The sequence below is a fragment of the Gossypium arboreum genome, chromosome 4, assembly GCF_025698485.1.
Source record: "Gossypium arboreum isolate Shixiya-1 chromosome 4, ASM2569848v2, whole genome shotgun sequence".
Classification (NCBI taxonomy): Eukaryota; Viridiplantae; Streptophyta; class Magnoliopsida; order Malvales; family Malvaceae; genus Gossypium; species Gossypium arboreum.
In genome coordinates, this window is record NC_069073.1 from 102,176,554 (window position 1) to 102,199,437 (window position 22,884).

Sequence of the window (22,884 nt, forward strand, 5' to 3'; positions counted from 1 at the left end):
CGTAAAAGTGGAGTATGGAATTTGACCATATGTGGTTTGTAATTATATTTGGTTTCATGATGTGATTATGGTTTGGAATGAGAGAGTTGGTCACATGATCAGCCATTGGAATGGCTAAATATGATCATATGTGGACCTAAGTATGACTAGACTATAGTTGGTCCATGGGAACTACAATATAGGTAAAGCCTACCTTAAAAACAGAGGCTGCCAGCTGCAGTGACGTGGATGTGAAAAATCACCAAAATTTGTAGGAATGGTGTTAAATAGTGAATAAATTATGTGATCGAACCTTGACGAGTCTATTTTCATATGAAAGTAACGAAACGATCATATGATCAGTATACCGAGAGATATTAAAGTTCTCGTGAGACAGGGCCAGAACGGTTTCTGGGTCCCCTGTCGCGACTTTGAAAATTTTCCATAAATTATCCAGAATGAATTAGAAGTCATGCCTTATATGTGAAGATTCCTTTTTGAGTTTAGTTTCATTGGAAACAAACGGTATCAGTATTGAAACCCTGTACAGAGAGATATTCAAGTTGTAACGCGCGAAGGTCAGTGTAGTCGACCCCTGTAACATGGGCAACTTTAACTAATAAACTGTACCAATTGGACCGACCAAAAATTCTAGAAATAAATCCATGGATGGATATATGAGTCTAAATTCAGGTAAAATTTATGGAATCAGTTTCTGAGTTGTGAAACTCGAGATATGCTTTTTAAGGCGACAGCGATGCAGTTTTCCAGCTTGCCTGGAATGTCAAATTGGTCGGTGCCATAAGTGGTTTTGGCTTGTTAACCTCGTGTCCGACACCGCAACGGTCTCGGGTTCGGGTGTTACAATTTTATTGGTATCAGAGCCACGGTTTAGTCGATCCTAGGACTACCGTGATATGTTTGGGGTCTAGCTATACATGCCATTAAGTGACAAATTGATAGTGTGGTGATTTCTGACAATTTGAGTTTGTGTTTGTTTATAGCAATGGATCCCGATCCCAACCGAGCAATAGCTGATGATGTGGAGAGTGTGACGCTTTGCTCCGTGCAAGGGACAGTCGGCGGACTCTCAACCTATTGCCAGCAATCCGAATGATGAGGCTAAGCAAGCCTTTTATAGTGTGATGAATGATTGGTTTAACCAATACATTCGAACTAACACGGCTGTTCCACAACCTCCATTCCCAACTAATGCAACCCCCGCACCTACAATACCTCCGGTAACTGACCAAGTAAGGTCAAGTAAGCCCCAGTCGACAGAATTCGAAAACATGGGGCTACTGAATTTAAAGCTACGGATAGCGACGATGCCGAGCAAGCTGAATTTTGGTTGGACAACACTATCCGGGTGCTCGATGAGTTATCATGTACACCCGATGAATGCTTAAAGTGTACTATCTCCTTGCTACGCGATTCCGCCTACTATTGGTGGAGTACTCTGACTTCTGTGGTGTCTAGAGAGCAAGTAACTTGGGAGTTCTTCCAAACTGAATTCCGAAAGAAGTATATCAGTCAGAGATTTATGGACCAAAAACGAAAGGAATTCCTTGATCTTAAGCAAGGTTCCATGTCGGTTACCGACTACGAACGAAAATTTGCGAAGCTTAGCAGACGCTGCTGAAAGTGCATTTCTTCGAAGTCGTGATGTGTAAACGCTCAAGATAGTGAACGATGATATAAAGTCGTATGTTGGCATTTTGGAAATCCGAGAGTTTGTGGCTCTTGTCGAGCGCGTGCAAAGTCGAGGAGCTCGAGATGGAAAAAGAAAAGTGAAGTGGGAGCAAGGGAGTTTCAGAAGAGGTCTTGGGAAGCCCTTCCCACATCATCAAAGAAATTTAGAGATGGCTTAGGCCGGTCTAGAGACATTTCGGGCTTTTCTAGACGAGACCGCGATCGACCCCCTATGGGCACGCGAGTCACTTCGATCGCCAGTGTTGGCAATGATCGTCGAGACAGAACGGAGTGCCAATATTGTGGCAAATGGCATTCTGGGAGTTGTAGATTCCGTGACCGCTCCTGTTACAAGTGCGGATCAGTCGATCATTTCATTAAGGATTGCCCGAGCTTATCTGGACAAAACGTAAATCAAAGTGGGAACCCGGGTGCTACCACAACTCGAGGTAGGCCGTCTAGAAACACGGGCAATGCTAGTGGCGGTCAGAGAGGATCTAGAGATGCCACCATCAGATCTGAGGCTCGTGCTCCTGCTAGGACTTATGCCATACGCGCACGCGAGGATGCTGCCTCACCAGATGTTATTACCGGTGTCCTCACTCTTTTCGATACTAATGTGATTGCTTTGATTGACCCTGGTTCTACTCATTCTTATATATGCGAAACCTTAGCATCCAAGAAGACTTTGCCCATTGAGTCTCTCGAGTTTGTAATTCGGTGTCAAACCCTTGGGTCATTACGTGCTCGTCAACAAAGTGTGTAAGAAAAGTCCCCTAGTATTTTGAGGTTCTTGTTTTCGGCGGACTTGATGCTTTTGCCATTCACCTAATTCGACGTTATTCTTGGTTTGGATTGGTTGACCATGCACGATGCGGTTGTAAATTGCAAAAGCAAGACTATTGATCTGAGGTGCACGAATAACGAGATAATTCGGGTTGAGTCTACGGACTTAAAGGGATTGCCAGCTGTAATATCAGCAATGTTGGCTCAGAAATACGTAAGAAAGGGGTGTGAAGCATACCTTGCGTATGTTCTAGATGACAAGGAGTTAGAAAAGAAACCGAATCTGTGCGCTGGTTTGTGAATACCCGGATGTTTTCCCTGAAGAATTGCCGGGTTTACCACCTGTTCGGGAAATAGAGTTTGGCATCGAATTGGTACCTGGTACCATTCCAATTTCGATAGCTCCGTATCGTATGGCACCAACGGAATTAAAGGAGTTGAAAGCTCAGTTGCAAGAATTGGTGGATAGAGGTTTTGCTCGCTTGAGTTTTTCGCCTTTGGGTGCGCCGGTGTTGTTTGTGAAAAGAAGGATGGAACCATGAGGTCGTGCATCGACTATCGTCGACTTAATAAAGCGGCGATAAAGAACAAATATCCGTTATCACGATCGATGATTTGTTCGATCAACTGAAGGAGCCTCGGTGTTTTGAAAATAGATCCGAGATCGGGCTATTATCGATTCATGAATTTGAGATTCGGACGTACCCAAGACTGCCTTCAGAACGAGATATGGTCACTACGAGTTCCTAGTGATGCCGTTTGGGCTTACTAATGCCCCTGCGGTATTTATGGATTTGATGAATCGGATCTTCAGACCATATCTAGATCGGTTCGTAGTTGTCTTCATTGATGACATTTTGGTCTATTCGCAAAATGAGACCGAACACGCTGAACACCTGAGGATAGTGTTGCGAATTTTACGGGATAAGCAGTTATATGCTAAGTTCAGCAAGTGTGAGTTCTGGTTGAGGGAGGTTAGCTTCTTGGGTCATGTGATATCTGCATCGGGTATTCGAGTCGACCCGAATAAAATTTCAGCCATACTTAATTGGAAGCCTCCGAGAAATATTACTGAGGTTCGAGCTTTTTGGGGCTTGCTAGGTTATTCTTGACGATTTGTAAAAGGTTTCTCAACGATAGCCACGCCAATGACGGCTACTCCAAAAGGATGTTAAGTTCGAATGGATGGAGAAATGTCGAAAAGTTTCGATCAATGAAAACTTATTTGATGAAGCCCCAATTCTAGTGCAACCCGAATCTGGCAAAGAGTTTGTCATCTATAGTGACGCCTCCCTACTTGGGTTAGGTTGCGTATTGATGCAAGAAGGTCGAGTTATGGCCTATGCGTCGAGGCAATTAAAGCCACATGAGAAAAGTTATCCGACCCATGGTCTCGAATTGGCTGCCATCGTATTCGCCTTAAAGATATGGTGACATTACTTATTTGGTGAGAAGTGCCAAGTGTATTTGGATCATAAAAGTCTCAAATATTTGATGACTCAAAGAGACTTAAATCTGCGATAAAGACGTTAGCTCGAGCTGTTAAAAGATTATGAGCTGGTCTTTGACTATCACCCGGGAAAGGCGAATGTGGTTGCGGATGCCTTGAGTCGTAAGTCATTATTAGCTTTACGAGCGATGAACGTGCACTTGTCCGTTCGATCCGACAATGTGTTAGTAGCTGAATTAAAAGCCAAACCATTATTGATACATCAAATTTGTGAAGCTCAGAAAGTCGACGATGAGTTGGTCGCAAAAGCAGTGAGTGTGTTCGAACAAGGACTCGAATTTCAAATCGATGATGACGATTGTTTGAGGTTCGAAGTCGTCTGTGTTTCAAAGAATTGAACTTATTTCGATAATTCGAACGAAGCCCATTGTAGCCGAATGGCAATCCACCCGGGAGTACGAAAATGTACAATGATTTGAAACGTCGGTTTGGTGGCATGGTATGAAACGAGACATTTCGACGTCGCTTCGAGGTGTTTAATATGTCAACAAGTGAAAGCGGAACATCAAGTGCCTTGAGGATTACTTCACCGATCACGATACCCGAGTGGAAATGGGATCGAGTCACAATGGACTTTGTATCCGAACTGCCATTGTCAGCGAGTAAGAAATATGCGATTTGGGTCGTTGTAGATAGATTGACTAAGTCGGCTCACTTTGTCCCCGTACGTACGGACTTTTCAATGGACAAACTAGCCGAATCATGACGTTCTCGTTGTGAGATTACACGGGTGCCTATTTCCATCGTGTCGGATAGAGATCCGAGATTTACCTCGCGATTTTGGAAAAGGTTGCAAGAAGCTTTGGGTACCAAGTTACATTTCAGCACCGCCTTTCACCCCCAAACCGATGGTCAATCCGAGCGGATAATTCAGATACTTGAGGATATGTTAAGATGTTGCATCCTCGAGTTCGATGGTTCATGGGAACGGTATTTGCCTTTGATTGAATTCGCTTACAACAATAGTTTTCAATCAAGTATTAAGATGGCACCTTACGAGGCCTTATGCGGGCGTAAATGCCGTACACCATTGTGTTGGACGAGCTCGGTGAAACCAAAATTTTCGGGTGGACTTGATTAAAGATGCTGAACAGAAAGTGATAGTGATCCGTGAAAATCTGAAGATAGCCTCCGATCGTCAGAAGTCGTACGCGGATCTGAAGCTTAAAGACATCGAGCATCAGGTGGGAGATAAAGTGTTTCTCAAGGTTTCGCCTTGGAAAAAGATACTCAGATTCGGCCGTAAGGGCAAGTTGAGCCCGAGGTTCATTGGGCCATATGAGATATCCGAGCGAGTCGGTCTAGTTGCATATCGTTTGATTTTGCCCCCTGAACTCGAAAAGATTCACGATGTCTTTCATGTTTCGATGCTTCGACGCTATAGATCTGATCCATCGCACGTAATTAGTCCATCAGAGGTTGAAATTCAATCCGATATGAGTTATGAAGAAAAATCGATTCGTATCCTAGCTCGTGAAGTGAAGGAGTTGCGAAACAAAAGGGTTCCGTTAGTAAAAGTGTTATGGCTCAAACACGGGATGGAAGAAGCTACTTGGGAACCCAAGAGCTCTATGAAAGAGCGTTACCCAAACCTATTTACCGGTAAGATTTTCGGGGACGAAAATTTCTTAAGTGGGGGAGAGTTGTGACAGCCCAAAATTGACCCTAGTCGGGATGTGGTTTCGGGACCACAAAATCGAGGCATAAAAATAATTTAAAATTTATTTTGATGCCTATGATCTGTGTTAATTTGTGTGGCATTTTTGATGATTCGATTTAGTGTTATAAAGGTGAATTTCACTAGAAAGGACTTAGTAGTAAACTTTGAAAGTATGATGGGGAAATGTGTGATGACTAGTTGATAATGCATGCAAAATTAAGGGATTTGCATGTCAAATTCCCCAAAGATGGCATAGTGGCCGGCCATGACAAGGAGTTATGGGCAAGGAAAAACATGTTATGACATGTTTTGATAATGCATGATGTGATGAAATGATAAAAAAATTTAGTGGTGGGAAGAGAAACAAAAAAAAATGTGTGTGAGTGTGGTATTCTCCCCATTGTTGCCGTGAGTGAAAGAAAAGCAAAGAAAAAATTTTGTTCATCCTTGTTCTCTCCTTTTTGGCCGAAAATACTAAGGAAGAAGATAGGATTTTTGCTCCATTTTGGTTTAGAAGAGATCTAGAAGGAGATTTGGCTATACTTGCATCAAGACTAAGGTATGTATGAAGTTGTGTCATGAGATTCATGCATGTTTTAGTTGCTAACTTGATGTCCATGTTAGCCATGGTTCAAATCCTTGTTATGCCATGGAAATGGTATTAGGCCAAGGTTGATATTGTGTTAAAGCCATTGCATGCTAAATGTGAAGCTTGATAATGATGCATGCAATGATGGATTGACTACTCTTGAAATTTCTTTGTAGCAATCTTGAGTAAGACATTGAGTTCTTTGTTTAACCATGACCGAAGTTGAAAGGGTATGAATGTGATGTATTCGCCATGATGCATTCATGAGCATGATTTATGCTTGTTACTTGATTGGTAAAAATTTGTGTTTTAGATGGTTATGAACACCTTGAGGTTCGGCCATGCACCTATATGTGTATGTATGTTTGCACATGATGATTTGGTTATGAAGTAAATGATAAATATGTTTGTTTAAAGAAGAAATTGTTGAAGAATGTTTGTGAAATTGCAAGTACATTCGGCCTAGTACACATATGATGTGGAATTTATTGTTGATTTGGTGCAAGTATGGCTAAGTATAATCGGCCATATGAGTGCTTGATGCTATATTATAAGTATTGAGCTACAATATGTAAAGCATTAGCTAGTAAAATGTGTGCCATTCATGTGTGGTGTTAAACATGTAATTGGCCTCAACATCAACATGCATAATCGGCCATGAATGAGTGCCTAAGAGGTTGTGTTGTTCGGCCATGAGTAAGCATGTTGAAGGCTTTGTGTGTTAAGTCGATTCATGAATTCCGTACTTATGTGACTTTAATGTCTAGTGAATATATGTGGGCTAAGTGCCTTGAGTTCTTCTTTTCGGTACTCAAATGATTGAATCAAATTATTTGTTAAATTAAGCTCAAGAGCAAAGGGGGACCAAATCCGATAAAGGGAAGGTAAAAGTAGTCGAATAGCCATCGGAATCGTTCGACAACATCCGAGGTAAGTTTTCGAGTATCGAAACTTAGATTTTGATTCAATTGAATGAAGTAATAAGCAATCGAAATTCTGCCCTTGTATATGGCCATTGAGCCGAAATGATATTTTTGTTAAGTGAATTGTGCATAAAAGTTTTGTTGTGAAAATGAAAGAAAGATGTGTATGAATGTTCGAGTGATATCCGGGCTAAGCCCGAAGGCAATTGTGCGAGCTATGATACCCGGGCTAAGCTCGAAGGCAATTGTGCGAGCTATGATATCCGGGCTAAGCCCGAAGGCAATTGTGCGAGCTATGATACCCGGGCTAAGCCCGAAGGCAATTGTGCGAGTTGTGATATCCGGGTTAAGTCCCGAAGGCATTTGTGCGGGTTACCATAACCGGGCTATGTCCGAAGGTGTTTTGAACAGTAGCTATATCCGGATAAACTCGAAGGTATGTGAATTGAAATTTATAAGCTGCTGGAAAATTTTCAGTTATTGCACTTGTGAAATTCCCAACAACAAGGTATGTTTTGTGTGTGCTTTGCACACTATGAGTAAATGCGTACGAATATTCGCTCTAATGATAAATGAGCTATCGGCATTAACTAGGCTGTTATTTGTGTATGAATATAAGAGTTGGGATTGTGAAGTAAGCATGTCTTTGAGAAATTGTGCATATGAATTATTGTTTAGCTACTTGAATGCTATGCTTTGGTTGTGTGTATATTATGGCTCAAACTTACTAAGCATAAATTGCTTACTCCGTTTCTTTGTTTCTCTGTTTATAGATTTTGCTCGTTAGTGATCGGATTCGGGATCATAGAAGTTGAAGTCAACCACACTATCAAAGCCCTTTTGGTACTCCTTTAGTTGAGTTTTGGATATGGCATGTATAGGACTACCCTCGGTTATTTTTAAGTACTTGTGATGTATATGTGTACGGCCATGCGAAAATGGTTCGTAAAAGTGGAGTATGGAATTTGACCATATGTGGTTTGTAATTATATTTGGTTTCATGATGTGATTATGGTTTGGAATGAGAGAGTTGGTCACATGATCAGCCATTGGAATGGCTAAATATGATCATATGTGGACCTAAGTATGACTAGACTATAGTTGGTCCATGGGAACTACAATATAGGTAAAGCCTACCTTAAAAACAGAGGCTGCCAGCTGCAGTGACGTGGATGTGAAAAATCACCAAAATTTGTAGGAATGGTGTTAAATAGTGAATAAATTATGTGATCGAACCTTGACGAGTCTATTTTCATATGAAAGTAACGAAACGATCATATGATCAGTATACCGAGAGATATTAAAGTTCTCGTGAGACAGGGCCAGAACGGTTTCTGGGTCCCCTGTCGCGACTTTGAAAATTTTCCATAAATTATCCAGAATGAATTAGAAGTCATGCCTTATATGTGAAGATTCCTTTTTGAGTCTAGTTTCATTGGAAACAAACGGTATCAGTATTGAAACCCTGTACAGAGAGATATTCAAGTTGTAACGCGCGAAGGTCAGTGTAGTCGACCCCTGTAACATGGGAAACTTTAAATAATAAACTGTACCAATTGGCCCGACCAAAAATTCTAGAAATAAATCCATGGATGGATATATGAGTCTAAATTCAGGTAAAATTTACGGAATCAGTTTCCGAGTTGTGAAACTCGAGATATGCTTTTTAAGGCGACAGCGACGCAGTTTTCCAGCTTGCCTGGGAATGTCAAATTGGTCGATGCCATAAGTGGTTTTGGCTTGTTAACCCCTCGTGTCCGACACCGGCAACGGTCTCGGGTTCGGGGTGTTACATTCAATGACCACATTCGGCACCTCCTTAAGAACAACCCAATTTCAACCTTCAAGAAAGAAGAAAAAATATATGTACTAAGAGCTTCAAACTACTTGGCCGAATATCAAACCTCCAAACAATCAACACTTAATCCATGGAATGATTAGAACTTGAACTAACCACCTTCTTTATACATAATTTTCCAAGAATTTCAAGGTACTTACCTCTTCCAAATCCTCATCCAAGCCGAACATGCAGCAAGAGAACTCCTTTCTTCTTCCTTCCTCAAGTTACGGCAAAATGGGGGAGCAAGGATGAAACAACTTTGGTTTCTCCTCCCACTCCCCTCATATTTTATTATTCTTCCCACAACATATTAACACAAAATGTTTATAATATGTTTTACCCCATAGCATGGCCGGCCACCATCTAGATTTTTGGCTAATTTGACATGCAAACCCATCATTTATACAACATGCATTAATAGGTCCTTATAGATTAACCTATCACATTTCAAAAGTGTCACACATAAGTCCTATTACTAAATTCACATGCAATCGACTAAATCGAAGCTTAAAACTTTCACACATTCATATTCACATATTTTAGACAATAAATATCATATTCAAATACTTTGGTGACTCGGTTTAGCGGTCCCGAAACCGCTTTCCGACTAGGGTCACTTTAGGGCTGTCACAGAAATTATGAGTTTTGTGAAGTTAGTTGTTGATAAATGAAAGTTTGATGTTAGGTTTACCTGTTTTGTCTTTGGATTTTTGATGAATTGAGTAATTTGGGATAAATTATAAAAATGTTATTTTAAGAAATGTAAAATAAATAAAATGTATGGACTTGTATGAGAGCTATGTAAATTCAGCTAAGCTTGTGTACAAACAAATTATGTATATTTTGTGATTTTGTAAATTAGGGACTAAAGTGTCAAAATGTAAAAATATGAGGGCTAGTTTGCAAAATGCCCTAATTGTGTGTATATAGATTGTTTTGAATGAATGTGTGATTGAATAATTTAAATTTGAATTGATTTAGATCGAGAACTAAAGAATACGAAATTAGATAGGGAAAGTTGAAAGTCGTCGAGTAACCGATTCCATCTATCCGAATCCCTACGAAGTAAGTCGATATACAAATAAGCTTGTTTAAATTAAATTATTATTATTCATTTGATATTGAATTGTGATGAATGAATGTCCGAGCTAAATATATGCTATCTGAGAAAGTATTGACAAAGTTCTGACGTCTGAAAAGCCCCGTACGAACCCTAGGAATAGTTAGGATACATATGTCATGACATAGGATTTTTGATATCTGTTCTGCATGTAAGACCATGTCTATGACGTTGGCATCGACTTCTGTTTTTTGTGTAAGACCATGTCTGAGACATTGGCATCGTATTTGATTTCGTGTAAGACCCAGTCTGGGACAGTGGCATCGATGTTTGATTACATGTATGACCACGTCGAGAACGTCGACATTGTATATGCTTTTTGATCTATCCGTGTATCCTTACGTTTCAGAATGGTTCAAACGGGCATTCCGAGAAAATGAATAACTTTGTGAAATCATATCAGATTTAGGTATTTTTACTTTGTATAGCCTATTTGAGAATGAAAGGTAAGTATTTGAATATGAGATTTGTGTTAGCATTGGTATACAAGGTATAAATGATTTGATGATACTTATTTGCTTTGAATGATATGTTTATTTGTATATGACTTACTAAGCTTTTGAAAGCTTACTTTGTGTGTGTTTACATTGTTTTATAGATATCAAAGCTACCTTGAGCTCGGGGATCATCGAGGATCGTCACCACACTATCGAACCTTATTTTGGTACTTTGAAAATGTATATATTAAAGTATGGCATGTATAGGCTAGACGTTGTAGGATTATGTTTTGTGATGTATATATTTAGCCATGTGATATGGCTAGTTTGTGTTTGAACTTATAGTTTGATAATGGTATATGATATGTGATGCTAATGCGAAATTGTGGTATGTTTTGGTTGGCCAAAAGAAATGGTCAATGTTGAGAAGTTTTAGTAAGTTTTGAGCATTTGATTGATGAATTGAGATTTGAAATGATTGGTAATGTTATAGCATGAATTATGTATGGTTTGGTATAGATATTGGCTGAAATGGTTGTGCATATATGCTTGGTTTGGTGCTTGTAGGTTGACCCAAATTGGGGTGGAAATTTGGCTATTCAAATGGCCTATTTTTGTCCACACGGGCAGAGAAACGGGTGTGTGCCTCAGTCGTATGTGGCACACGGTCATGTTACACGGTCGTGTGTCCCTTGGGGTACCCTACGAATTAAATTCAGTATACCCTCTAGTCTTAACATGGCCTAGACACATGGGCGTGTCTACTGGTCATGTGTGGCACACAGGCTGGCACACGGGAATGTGGTTAGCCGTGTGGCCAAGTTAGTAGCCTCCTTAATTTTCACATGGCCTGGAACACTGGTGTGTCTTGTGGTTGTGTGGATAAGTCAGTATGTATGCCCTATTTTACCACGACTTAGACACACGGGCATGTCTAAGACAATGTGAGGCACACGGCCTGTTCACACGGGCATGTGACCTTTTAAAAGTTGAAAATTTTCTATGTTTCTGAAACTTTTATATGTCATCAGATTGGTCCTGAATACATGAGTTAGGCTTTGTATGCTCGATTTAAGTTCTTATTGAATGTGAATGAATGACATTTACTGTAATGATATGATTATTTGATAATGATTGTTCTGAATGTTATTATAAGTCCGGTAATGCCTCATAACCTATTCCGATGACAGTTACGGGTTAGGGGTGTTACATTAAGGATCACTTTGCATATTGATTATTTAATTTAATTTAATCATCAATCACCACAAGAACTGTAATGAACCGAAAGTTACGGTATCGGAAATTGAGTCTTGAGTACTGTTTTCGTGAAATTTATTCATGAATATTTATTAGAAATATTTATGAATTATAGTTGAATGGTTATTTAGTGTTTAATTAAGTGAAGTAGCTTGAATTTAGTTTAAAGGATTAAATTGCATAAGGAATAAAAGTTTAATTATAGATTAAAGAAGTAAAAGGGACTAATCTAGCAATTAGACCCTAAGTGCCATGTGTGTGAATGTATGATATAACATGTGTAATAGTTGGTATATATGTGTAATAGCTATAAGATATTTTATGTTATAGCTATTACACATGTTAATTTTATATTTATTATAGGTTAATAATAATATAATATAGTATAATGAATAAAGAATAATGAGTAAAGAAACATAGAAAGAGTTATAGAGAGCAAACGTGAGAAAGAAAGAAAGAAAGAAAGAAAGAAATAGAAAAGGAAATTTGAGGATTAAGGCCCTAAAGCTTGATTGGTAAGTTGTTTTAGCTCATTTTCTTATGATTTTTATGTTTATGGATGCCTAATTCAAAGTTCTACATGTATGAGGTTAAAATGAAGAAAAATAGAAAATTTTAGATATTGATTTAGTTGAATAAATTGAGGTTTTATGGGTTAAATTGATAGGAATTGAAGTTAGAAGTGAAAATTGAGTGATTTATTAAAAGAATTCTAAGTTAGGTTTAAATAGGGATTAAGTTGAATAGAGCTCAAAATTTATGTTTTATAATGAATTTTATGAGTTAGAAATTGTTAATGAGTTGATTAAAAGAGAATATGAAGCTTAAGTTAAAGAAAAAAGATTAGTAATGGAAAAAGGACGAAATTGGAATTTTTGTAAAAGTTTGATAGAAAGTGAAAATGTGTTTTATGAATTAGTATATTGATGATTTTAATTGTATGATTGTTAGTAGCAAACGTAGCACGGATCGTCATCAAAGAAGGAAAAGAGAAAGTGAACGAAGATATCGATTAAATTCGATAAATAGTGGTTTGTATTTTTATAAACCGAGCTTAATCGTTATTGCTATATTTGATATTGATATTGTATGAAAATGTGAATGAGGTAAGTATTTTTACCATATTGAAATGAATGTGATTTTGAATACCCTATTAACAGTGTCGGGCTAGTCGGATATAGTTGACATGTCATAGGAATTGGAAGTATTGGGATATTCCGACATTGAGTCGATGAGACACTATGTGCCGACTACTGTTAAAGTTCCGGATTTGTTCCGATGAAGTACTTTGTGTACTATAATGTTAAAGTTCCGGATTTGTTCCGATGAATCACTATGTGCTTATCCCGGAGTGTGGGTTGGATCCGTGTATCCGTTAGTGTCCGAGTTATGTTAATAAGGGTAAATAAAGTAAAGATTATTAAAGTACTGATTGATATTGAATAATAACAATAATGTGTTTGAATTACCATGTTTTAAAGTTGATTAAGCTATTGTTTATAGAAATACCACTGAGAGTATTCTCAGCGTCACGGTTTGTTTCGTCTGCGCAGCTAGGTACTGAAAGTATAAGGACTCAAAGATACAAGCCGATCCCCAAACTCAAATTGGTGAAGTTTCTATCTTTTAGAAAATGGCATTGTACCTAGGATGTCTTTTGGTTATTTTGAAAGTATCTAAGTTGTTAAGTGATATTTTGGTATGTTTTGTAAATGTTACCAAAACCTTAAGTATGGTATGTTTTGATATGTTAGTGAAGAGTAATAAGAGGAATTGTAGGTAAATGTTGTAGAGAGAAAAAATGAAGATGTTATAAACTTAGTTATCAACATTTTATACTAAAACAGATTTGGACAGTAACAGTAGTCAAACTTTGAAAATATACCAAAAATAGTATAAAGTGAATTAGATGATGAATAAAATATGTAATTGAAGCTTAATGAATCTATTTTTATATGAAAGAAACAAAATAGGTAAAAGAGTTGTATTTTATGAGATATTTACGTTTTGGTGAAACAGGGTTAGAACAATTTCTGGATTCCCTGTTCTGACTTTAGAAATTCACCATAAATTGTGTATTAAGAATTAGGACTCAAAATTTATATGTATGGATTCCTTATTGAGTCCATTTTTAATTGAAATAAATGGAATAGTCATTGGATTTCTGTACAGGAAGAAATTTGATTCGTAGTGCACAAGGGTCAGAGTAGCCGAACCCTGAAATAGGAGAGAATTTTTCTAATAAACTGTACTAATTGGCCTGACCAAAAATTCTAGAAAAAAATTAGTAAGTAGATATATGAGTCTAGTTTCAGGAAAAATTTACGAAATTGGATTTCGAGTTTCGTAACTCAAGATATGATTTTTTTAGCGACCGTGACGCAGATGGATAGTTTACTACGAAAACTGTTTAAGTGCTAAGATAAGTTTTGTAATGTCTCCTGCTTGACTCCGGCAACGGTCTCGGGTAGGGGGACGTTACAATATTGATTGGTATCAGAGCTAATTAGGTTTAGTCGGTTCTAGGACTAAATCGAATGTCAATGTGAATCTAGAGGTACATGCCATTACTGAGTCAAATTTGAGTTGGGATTGGATGCTGATATGTTTGTTGAATATTTTTGTTTTATAGCATTAAGAATGTCTGATAAAAGCATTGAGGATACTGATCAAGAGATGTATAGTGAAGATGATGAACCGTATAATGTGAATGAATCGGAGTCTGCAACTCCAAGTGTGAATCCAGTGGGAAATCAACCGAATGTTGGAAGTGATAATACTGAAGTTTTTAGAATAATCGCCGATGCCCTTCAAAAGTGGTAGGAACTATGCTTGCTACGTCCTCTATCCCTACTACCCAAGAGCTCCAATTAAAGAATTGAGAAAATATGGAGCTACTGAATTTTTGGGTGCAAAGGAATTGATTCGACTCTGCTGAAAATTGGTTAAAGACTACAAAGAGAGTTCAAGCAACTTGAATGTACACCACAAGAAAGTTTAGTGTGTGTTGTCTCATTCTTGCAAGAGGAAGCTTTAGTATGGTGGGAATCGGTGATTCGAGAATGTACTTGAGGAACAGATAAGTTGGGACTTCTTTCAAAAAGAGTTTCAAAATAAGTATTTGGGAGAAATGTACATAGAGGACAAAAGACAAGAGTTCTTAACACTGAAACAAGGTGAGATGCTCATAGTGGATTATGAACGAGAATTTCTGAGATTGAGCAGATATGCCACTGAGTTTGTACCGACTGAAGCTGACCGATGTAAAAGATTTTTAAGAGGATTACGTGATGAATTTAGACTACAGTTGATGCCTCTTAGAATCACTAAGTTTACGGATTTAATGGAAAGAGCTAAGATGATTGAACAAATTCTCGGAAGGGATAAAAAGTTTGAAGTTGCTCGTTCGACTGAAAAATGTCCCGGAATGGTTAGTTCAAGTCCACAGCTTAAGCGGTCAAAGGAATCACGAGGTAATTGGAGATTTAGTTCTCGATCGGAAAGGAGTGATCAAGGTCAAAAAAGACAGACTACTGTGTCTACTAGCAGTATCCGAAGTCCAGTTCAGAATACTGAAATTCCAATATGTGAGCATTGTGGAAACCGACACAAAGAGGAGTGTAGAAAGTTGACTGGAGGTTGTTTCCGTTGTGGAGCTACCAATCATTTTATTAAAGATTGCCCAAAGATATCTGGAACAACACCGACAGTAGTGCAAAGATCTGAATTTGCTTCCAGAGGTCGGGGATTAGGCCAAAGTAGTTCGTTTGCTAGAGATGGTACTAGAAGAACTATTGAGAGTGCTACACAACAATCTGAAGCTAGAGCTCCAGCTCGAGCGTATGTTGTGAGGACTCGAGAAGAGAAAGATGCTCATGATGTGGTGACAGGTATATTCTTATTGGATTCAACACCCGTTTATGCTTTAATAGACCTGGGTCATCACATTCATATGTTAATACGAAAGTAGTTGAGACAAAAAAATTAGAGTCTGAATTGTCTAAAGTTATGATAAAAGTGTCTAGTCCACTGGGACAAACTACTTTAGTGAAACATATATGTCGAAGATGTTCGTTAATGATTCAAGATAGAATATTCCCTGTTGATCTGTTGATTATGCCATTTGGCGACTTTGATGTTATTTTGGGAATGGACTGGTTATCAGAACATGGAGTGATTTTAGACTGTTATAAGAAGAAGTTTATTGTTCAGAATGAAAGTGAAGATACGATTGAAGTAAATGGTATTCGGACTAGTGGATCAATTCGCATTGTTTCGGCCATTAAAGCTAGCAAGCTTTTTCATCGAGGTTGTAATGCTTTCTTAGCATATGTGATTAATTCGGATTCAGTTGAAAGTCAGTGTAGTAAAATTCGGACTGTATGTGAATTTTCTGATGTATTCCTTAAGGAATTACCTGGATTACCCCCTGATCGAGAGGTAGAATTTGTGATTGAAGTCTACCCAGGTACAGATCCGGTATCGATACCTCCATACCGTATGGCACCTACTGAGCTAAAGGAATTAAAAGTACAGTTGCAAGACTTATTGGACAGAGGTTTTATACGACCTAGTACATCACATGGGGAGCTCCAATGTTATTTGTTAAGAAGAAAGATGGGTCGATGCGGTTGTGCATTGATTATCGACAACTCAACAAATTGACTGTCAAGAACAAGTATCCACTTCCCCGAATAGATGATTTGTTTGATCAACTGAAAGGAGCTTCCGTATTTTCAAAGATTGATCTGAGGTCGGGATACTATCAGTTGAAAGTAAAAGAGTGCGACATATTGAAGACGGCATTCCGTACGAGGTATGGGCATTATGAATTTTTAGTAATGCCATTTGGACTGACAAATGCCCCTGCTGCTTTTATGGATCTTATGAATCGGATTTTTCAGCCATACTAGGATCAGTTCATAATAGTTTTTATCGACGATATTTTGGTGTATTCCAAGTCAGAAAAAGACCATGAGCAACATCTCCGGATTATTTTGCAAATACTACGAGAAAAGCAATTGTATGGAAAATTGAGCAAGTGTGAATTCTGGTTATCAGAAGTTGTGTTTCTTGGTCATGTTGTATTAGCAGGTGGAATTAGAGTGGATCCGAAGAAGATTGAAGCAGTTATTCAGTGGAAAGTTCCTAAGAATGTATCAGAGGTACGAAGTTTTCTTGGATTGGATGATTACTATCGAAGATTCGTCAACGGATTTTCAAAGATAGCCTTACCGATGGCCAAGCTACTACAGAAGAATATTCCATTTGTTTGGAATGAGCAATGTCAAAAAAGTTTTGAAGCATTGAAACGAATGTTAACAGAGGTATCGGTATTGACTTTACCAGAATCAGAAAGAGATTTTGTAGTGTACAGTGATGCTTCATTGAGTGGACTGGGATGTGTACTGATGCAGAACGGGAAAGTCATTGCTTATGCTTCACGGCAATTGAAACCGCATGAACGCAACTATCCAACTCATGATTTAGAATTAGCAGCTGTAATTTTTGCCTTAAAGATTTGGAGGCACTATCTTTATGGTGAAAAGTGCTATGTTTATACGGATCATAAAAGTTTGAAGTATCTGCGCATAAAAAGAATTGAATCGAGACAAAGGCGTTGGATAGAGCTTCTAAAGACTATGATTGTGTCATAGACTATCATCCGAGGAAGGCTAATGTAGTAGCCAACGACCGAGTAGAAAAGCTGCGATTGAATTACGAGCAATGTTTGCACAACTTAGTATCTTGAAGATGGAAGCCTTTTGGTGAATTAAGAATAAAGCCAGTAATGTTTGATCGAATCAGATTAGCACAGTTAGAAGATGATAAGTTGTTGAAGAAAAGAGAGATGATTCGGAATGGTACAACAAAAAATTTTAGCATTGATGGAAATGGCTATCTAAGATTTCAGAATCGACTTTGCATTCCGAATAATTCTGAGTTGAAAGAGTTAATTCTTCGAGAAACTCATAATAGTCCATTTGCATTTCATCCTGGAGGTATGAAAATGTATCGTGATTTGCGTGAATTGTATTGGTGGTTGGGAATGAAAAAGGATATAACTGAATATGTGGCAAAGTGTTTGACTTGTCAACGAGTGAAGGCAGAACATCAAGTTCCATTGGGATTACTTCAACCCATCAATATTCTTGAATGGAAATAGGACCGAATAACGATGGACTTTGTGACGGGATTACCGATGTCTACAAGTAAAAAGAATGCTATTTGGGTAATAGTTGATTGACTTACGAAGTCAGCTCATTTCTTAGTTGTGAGAACCGATTGGTCGTTAAAGAAACTTCTTGAGGTTTATGTTCGGAAATCATTAGATTACATGGTATTCCAAAATCAATAATTTCTACAGAGATCCAAGGTTTACGTCAAGGTTTTGGAAGCAATTACATGAATCTTTCGATTTTCGACTTCATTTTAGTACGACTTTTCATCCACGGATCGATGGTCAATCTGAGCGGGTAATACAAATTTTAGAAGATATGCTTCAAGCTGTATGATTGATTTTGAGTCTAACTAGGAATATTATTTGTCATTAGCGAATTTGTGTATAATAATAGTTTCGATCAAGTATCTGAGATGGCACCGTATGAGGCTTTGTATGGGCGAAGATGCCGATCACCCGTATGTTGGATGAGGCGAATGAGAAGAAGATGATTGGACTGAATTGGTTCAAGAAAAGAAAAATCTGATTAAGAAAATTCGAGAAAGATTGAAAAGCGCTTTTGATGACGAAATTGTATGCGATTTGAAACGACGGGATATTGAATACTCGATCGGGGATAAAGTATTTTAAAGGTTTCACCTTGGAAGAAAATTCTAAGATTTGGTCAAAAGGAAAATTAAGTCCTCGTTTTATTGGGCCTTACGAAGTTATTGAGAGAATTGGACCGAGAGTGTATCGATTGGCCTTACCTTGAACTACGAGAAAATGCACGATGTCTTCCATGTTTCTATGCTAAGAAGATATCGATCGGATCCTTCACATGTTATTACTACGAGAATGTAGAGATTCAACGACTTATCGTATGAAGAAGAACCGGTTGAGATCCTAGCACGAGAGGTAAAAGAATTACGTAATAAACGTATTCCTTTAGTAAAAGTGCTATGGCGAAGTCACAGTGTTGAAGAAGCTACATGGGAACCGAAGAAACGATGAGATCTCAATACCCCATCTCTTTTCGTAAATTTCGAGGACGAAATTTATTAAGGGGAGAGAATTGTAATGAACCGAAGGTTACGGTATCGAAATTGAGTTTTGAGTCTTGTTCAGTGAAATTTATTCATGAATATTTATTAGAAATATTTATGAATTATAGTTGAATGGTTATTTAGTGTTTAATTAAGTGAAGTAGGTTGAATTTAGTTTAAAGGATTAAATTGCATAAGGAATAAAAGTTTAATTATAGATTAAAGAAGTAAAAGGGACTAATCTAGCAATTAGACCCTAAGTGCCATGTGTGTGAATGTATCTGTAACATGTGTAATAGTTGGTATATATGTGTAATAGCTATAAGATATTTTATGTTATAGCTATTACACATGTTAATTTTATATTTATTATAGGTTAATAATAATATAATATAGTATAATGAATAAAGAATAATGAGTAAAGAAACATAGAAAGAGTTACAGAGAGCAAACGTGAGAAAGAAAGAAAGAAAGAAAGAAAGAAATAGAAAAGGGAAATTTGAGGATTAAGGCCCTAAAGCTTGATTGGTAAGTTGTTTTTAGCTCATTTTCTTATGATTTTTATGTTTATGGATGCCTTATTCAAAGTTCTACATGTATGAGGTTAAAATGAAGAAAAATAGAAAATTTTTAGATATTGATTTAGTTGAATAAATTGAGGTTTTATGGGTTAAATTGATAGGAATTGAAGTTAGAAGTGAAAATTGAGTGATTTATTAAAAGAATTCTAAGTTAGGTTTAAATAGGGATTAAGTTGAATAGAGCTCAAAATTTATGTTTTATAATGAATTTTATGAGTTAGAAATTGTTAATGAGTTGATTAAAAGAGAATATGAAGCTTAAGTTAAAGAAAAAGATTAGTAATGGAAAAAGGACGAAATTGGAATTTTGTAAAAGTTTGATAGAAAGTGAAAAATGTGTTTTATGAATTAGTATATTGATGATTTTAATTGTATGATTGTTAGTAGCAAACGTAGTAACCGGATACGTCGTCAAAGAAGGAAAAGACAAAGTGAACGAAGATATCGATTAAATTCGATAAATAGTGGTTTGTATTTCTATAAACCAAGCTTAATCGTTATTGCTATATTTGATATTGATATTGTATGAAAATGTGAATGAGGTAAGTATTTTTACCATATTGAAATGAATGTGATTTTGAATACCCTATTAACAGTGTCGGGCTAGTCGGATATAGTTGACATGTCATAGGAATTGGAAGTATTGGGATATTCCGACATTGAGTCGATGAGACACTATGTGCCGACTACTGTTAAAGTTCCGGATTTGTTCTGATGAAGTACTTTGTGTACTATAATGTTAAAGTTCCGAATTTGTTCCGATGAAGCACTATGTGCTTATCCTGGAGTGTGGGTTGGATTATTGTTATGTTAATAAGGGTAAATAAAGTAAAGATTATTAAAGTACTGATTGATATTGAATAATAACAGTAATGTGTTTGAATTACCATGTTTTAAAGTTGATTAAGCTATTGTTTATAGAAATACCACTGAGAGTATTCTCAGCGTACGGTTTGTTTCCGTGCACAGGCTAGGTACGAAAGTATAAGGACTCAGCATACAAGCCGACCCCCAAACTCAAATTGGTGAAGTTTCTATCATTTTAGAAAACGGCATTGTACCTAGGATGTCTTTTGGTTATTTTGAAAGTATCTAAGTTGTTAAGTGATATTTTGGTATGTTTTGTAAATGTTACCAAAACCTTAAGTATGGTATGTTTTGATATGTTAGTGAAGAGTAATAAGAGGAATTGTTGGTAAATGTTGTAGAGAGAAGAAATGAAGATGTTATAAACTTAGTTATCAACATTTTATACTAAAACAGATTTAGACAGTAACAATAGTCAAACTTTGAAAATATACCAAAAATAGTATAAAGTGAATTAGATGATGAATAAAATATGTAATTGAAGCTTAATGAATCTATTTTTATATGGAAGAAACAAAATAAGTAAAATAGTTGTATTTTATGAGATATTTACGTTTTGGTGAAACAGGGTTAGAATAATTTCTAGATTCCCTATTCTGACTTTAGAAATTCACCATAAATTGTGTATTAAGAATTAGGACTCAAAATTTATATGTATGGATTCATTATTGAGTCCATTTTTAATTGAAATAAATGGAATAGTTATTGGATTTCTGTACAGGAAGAAATTTGATTCGTAGTGCACAAGGGTCAGAGTAGCCGAACCCTGAAATAGGAGATACTTTTTCTAATAAACTGTACTAATTGGCCTGACCAAATATTCTAGAAAAAAAATTAGTAAGTAGATATATGAGTCTAGTTTCAGGAAAAATTTACGGAATTGGATTTCGAGTTTTGTAACTCGAGATATGATTTTTTTAGCGACTGTGACGTAGATGGATAGTTTACTACGAAAACTGTTTAAGTGCTAAGATAAGTTTTATAATGTCTCCTGCTTGACTCCGGCAACGGTCTCGGGTAGGGGGACGTTACAAGAACATTGCGTTTTTCCTACGAAGTTGTTAATATTAATTTTACAATTAATTGATTAACATAACAGTCCCTTTGGAGACGATAACTCTTTTACTTACTTATTACTTGATAATGACTGTGTACATTTGCACAAACCACGCGTTACAAGTTTTTGGTGCCGTTTCCAGTGATTATTGCCTTAATCATTTTTTTTGTAAAATTATTCTTTTCAATTTTGTTTTTACTCTATTCAATTTATTTCTAACTTTACTAATTAAATTTTTTGTTCTTTAATTCTTTAATTTTTTTTGATTTATTTTTAGTTGTTTATGAGCATAGATCGAATAATTGATTTATTACCTATAGACCCTAGAATCAAGCGAACATTTAGAGAAAAGAAGACAATACAAAATAGCTCAAAGACAGTTGAAATGGACTTTGGAAATCAAAATGATGTTCAAGGGAATGAAGCCGCTAACGTTCACAATCCAATCCTTATTGTTGATGATAGGGATCGAGCTATAAGGTAGTACGTTGTGCCCCTTTTTAATGAACTGAATCCAGGAATTATGAGACAAGAGATCGAGGCACTACAGTTTGAATTGAAGCCTGTGATGTTCAAGATGCTTCAAATGATGGGCCAATTTAATGGAATGCCTACAAAAGATCCACACATTTATGTTCAACTATTCATAGAGGTGAGCGATTCCTTTAAGATAGCTGGTGTAATTAAAGAGGCATTGAAGTTGAAGTTGTTTCTATACTCGTTGCGAGATCGAGCATGATCATGGCTTAATTCATTGCCCTCATATTCAATTTCCACTTGTTAAGAAATAGCTGAACGCTTTTGGATAAAGTATTTCCAAACTAGCAAAAATGCTAAGTTGCGGAATGATATCACCACTTTCGAACAAATGGATGTTGAGTCCCTATAAGTGATGTGGGAAAGATTCAAGGAGTTACTAAGTAGATGCCCTCATCAAAGGATTCCACATTGCATACAATTGGAGACATTTTATAATGGTCTCAACGTGCACACAAGGTTGGTGCTAGATGCTTCTTCAAATGGTGCTTTCTTATCAAAGTCTTATAATGATGCTTAAGAGATCATCGAGAGAATAGCTAGTAACAATTACCAGTGGTTGACAATCGAGTAGCCTCAGGAAGACGAGTAGCCGGAGTGTATGAAGTAGATGCCCTCACTTCACTCTCAGCTCAAGTATCATTTATCTCTTAAATGTTGAAATAGTTTACTATTAACAGTTTTAATCATGTTGTAGCTCAGCCACCTAGTCAATTCGATGTTGTTTCCTGCGTATATTGTGGGGATGGCCATTCTTTCGATAATTTTCCATCGAATCCCGAGTCAGTTTATTACGTAGGGAATCAACACCAAAACAAAAATGGACAAAGACCACAGTCCAAT

General features: G+C 37.0%; 1 non-coding gene across 1 annotated transcript; it reads right to left on the minus strand.

The window, feature by feature from the left end:
* Positions 1-22,339: 22,339 nt before the first annotated feature.
* LOC128291933 (small nucleolar RNA R71) lies at positions 22,340-22,446 on the minus strand. The gene has a single exon (XR_008281917.1). It is a non-coding gene; the product is annotated as a small nucleolar RNA R71 (small nucleolar RNA).
* Between the last annotated feature and the right edge of the window lie 438 nt (positions 22,447-22,884).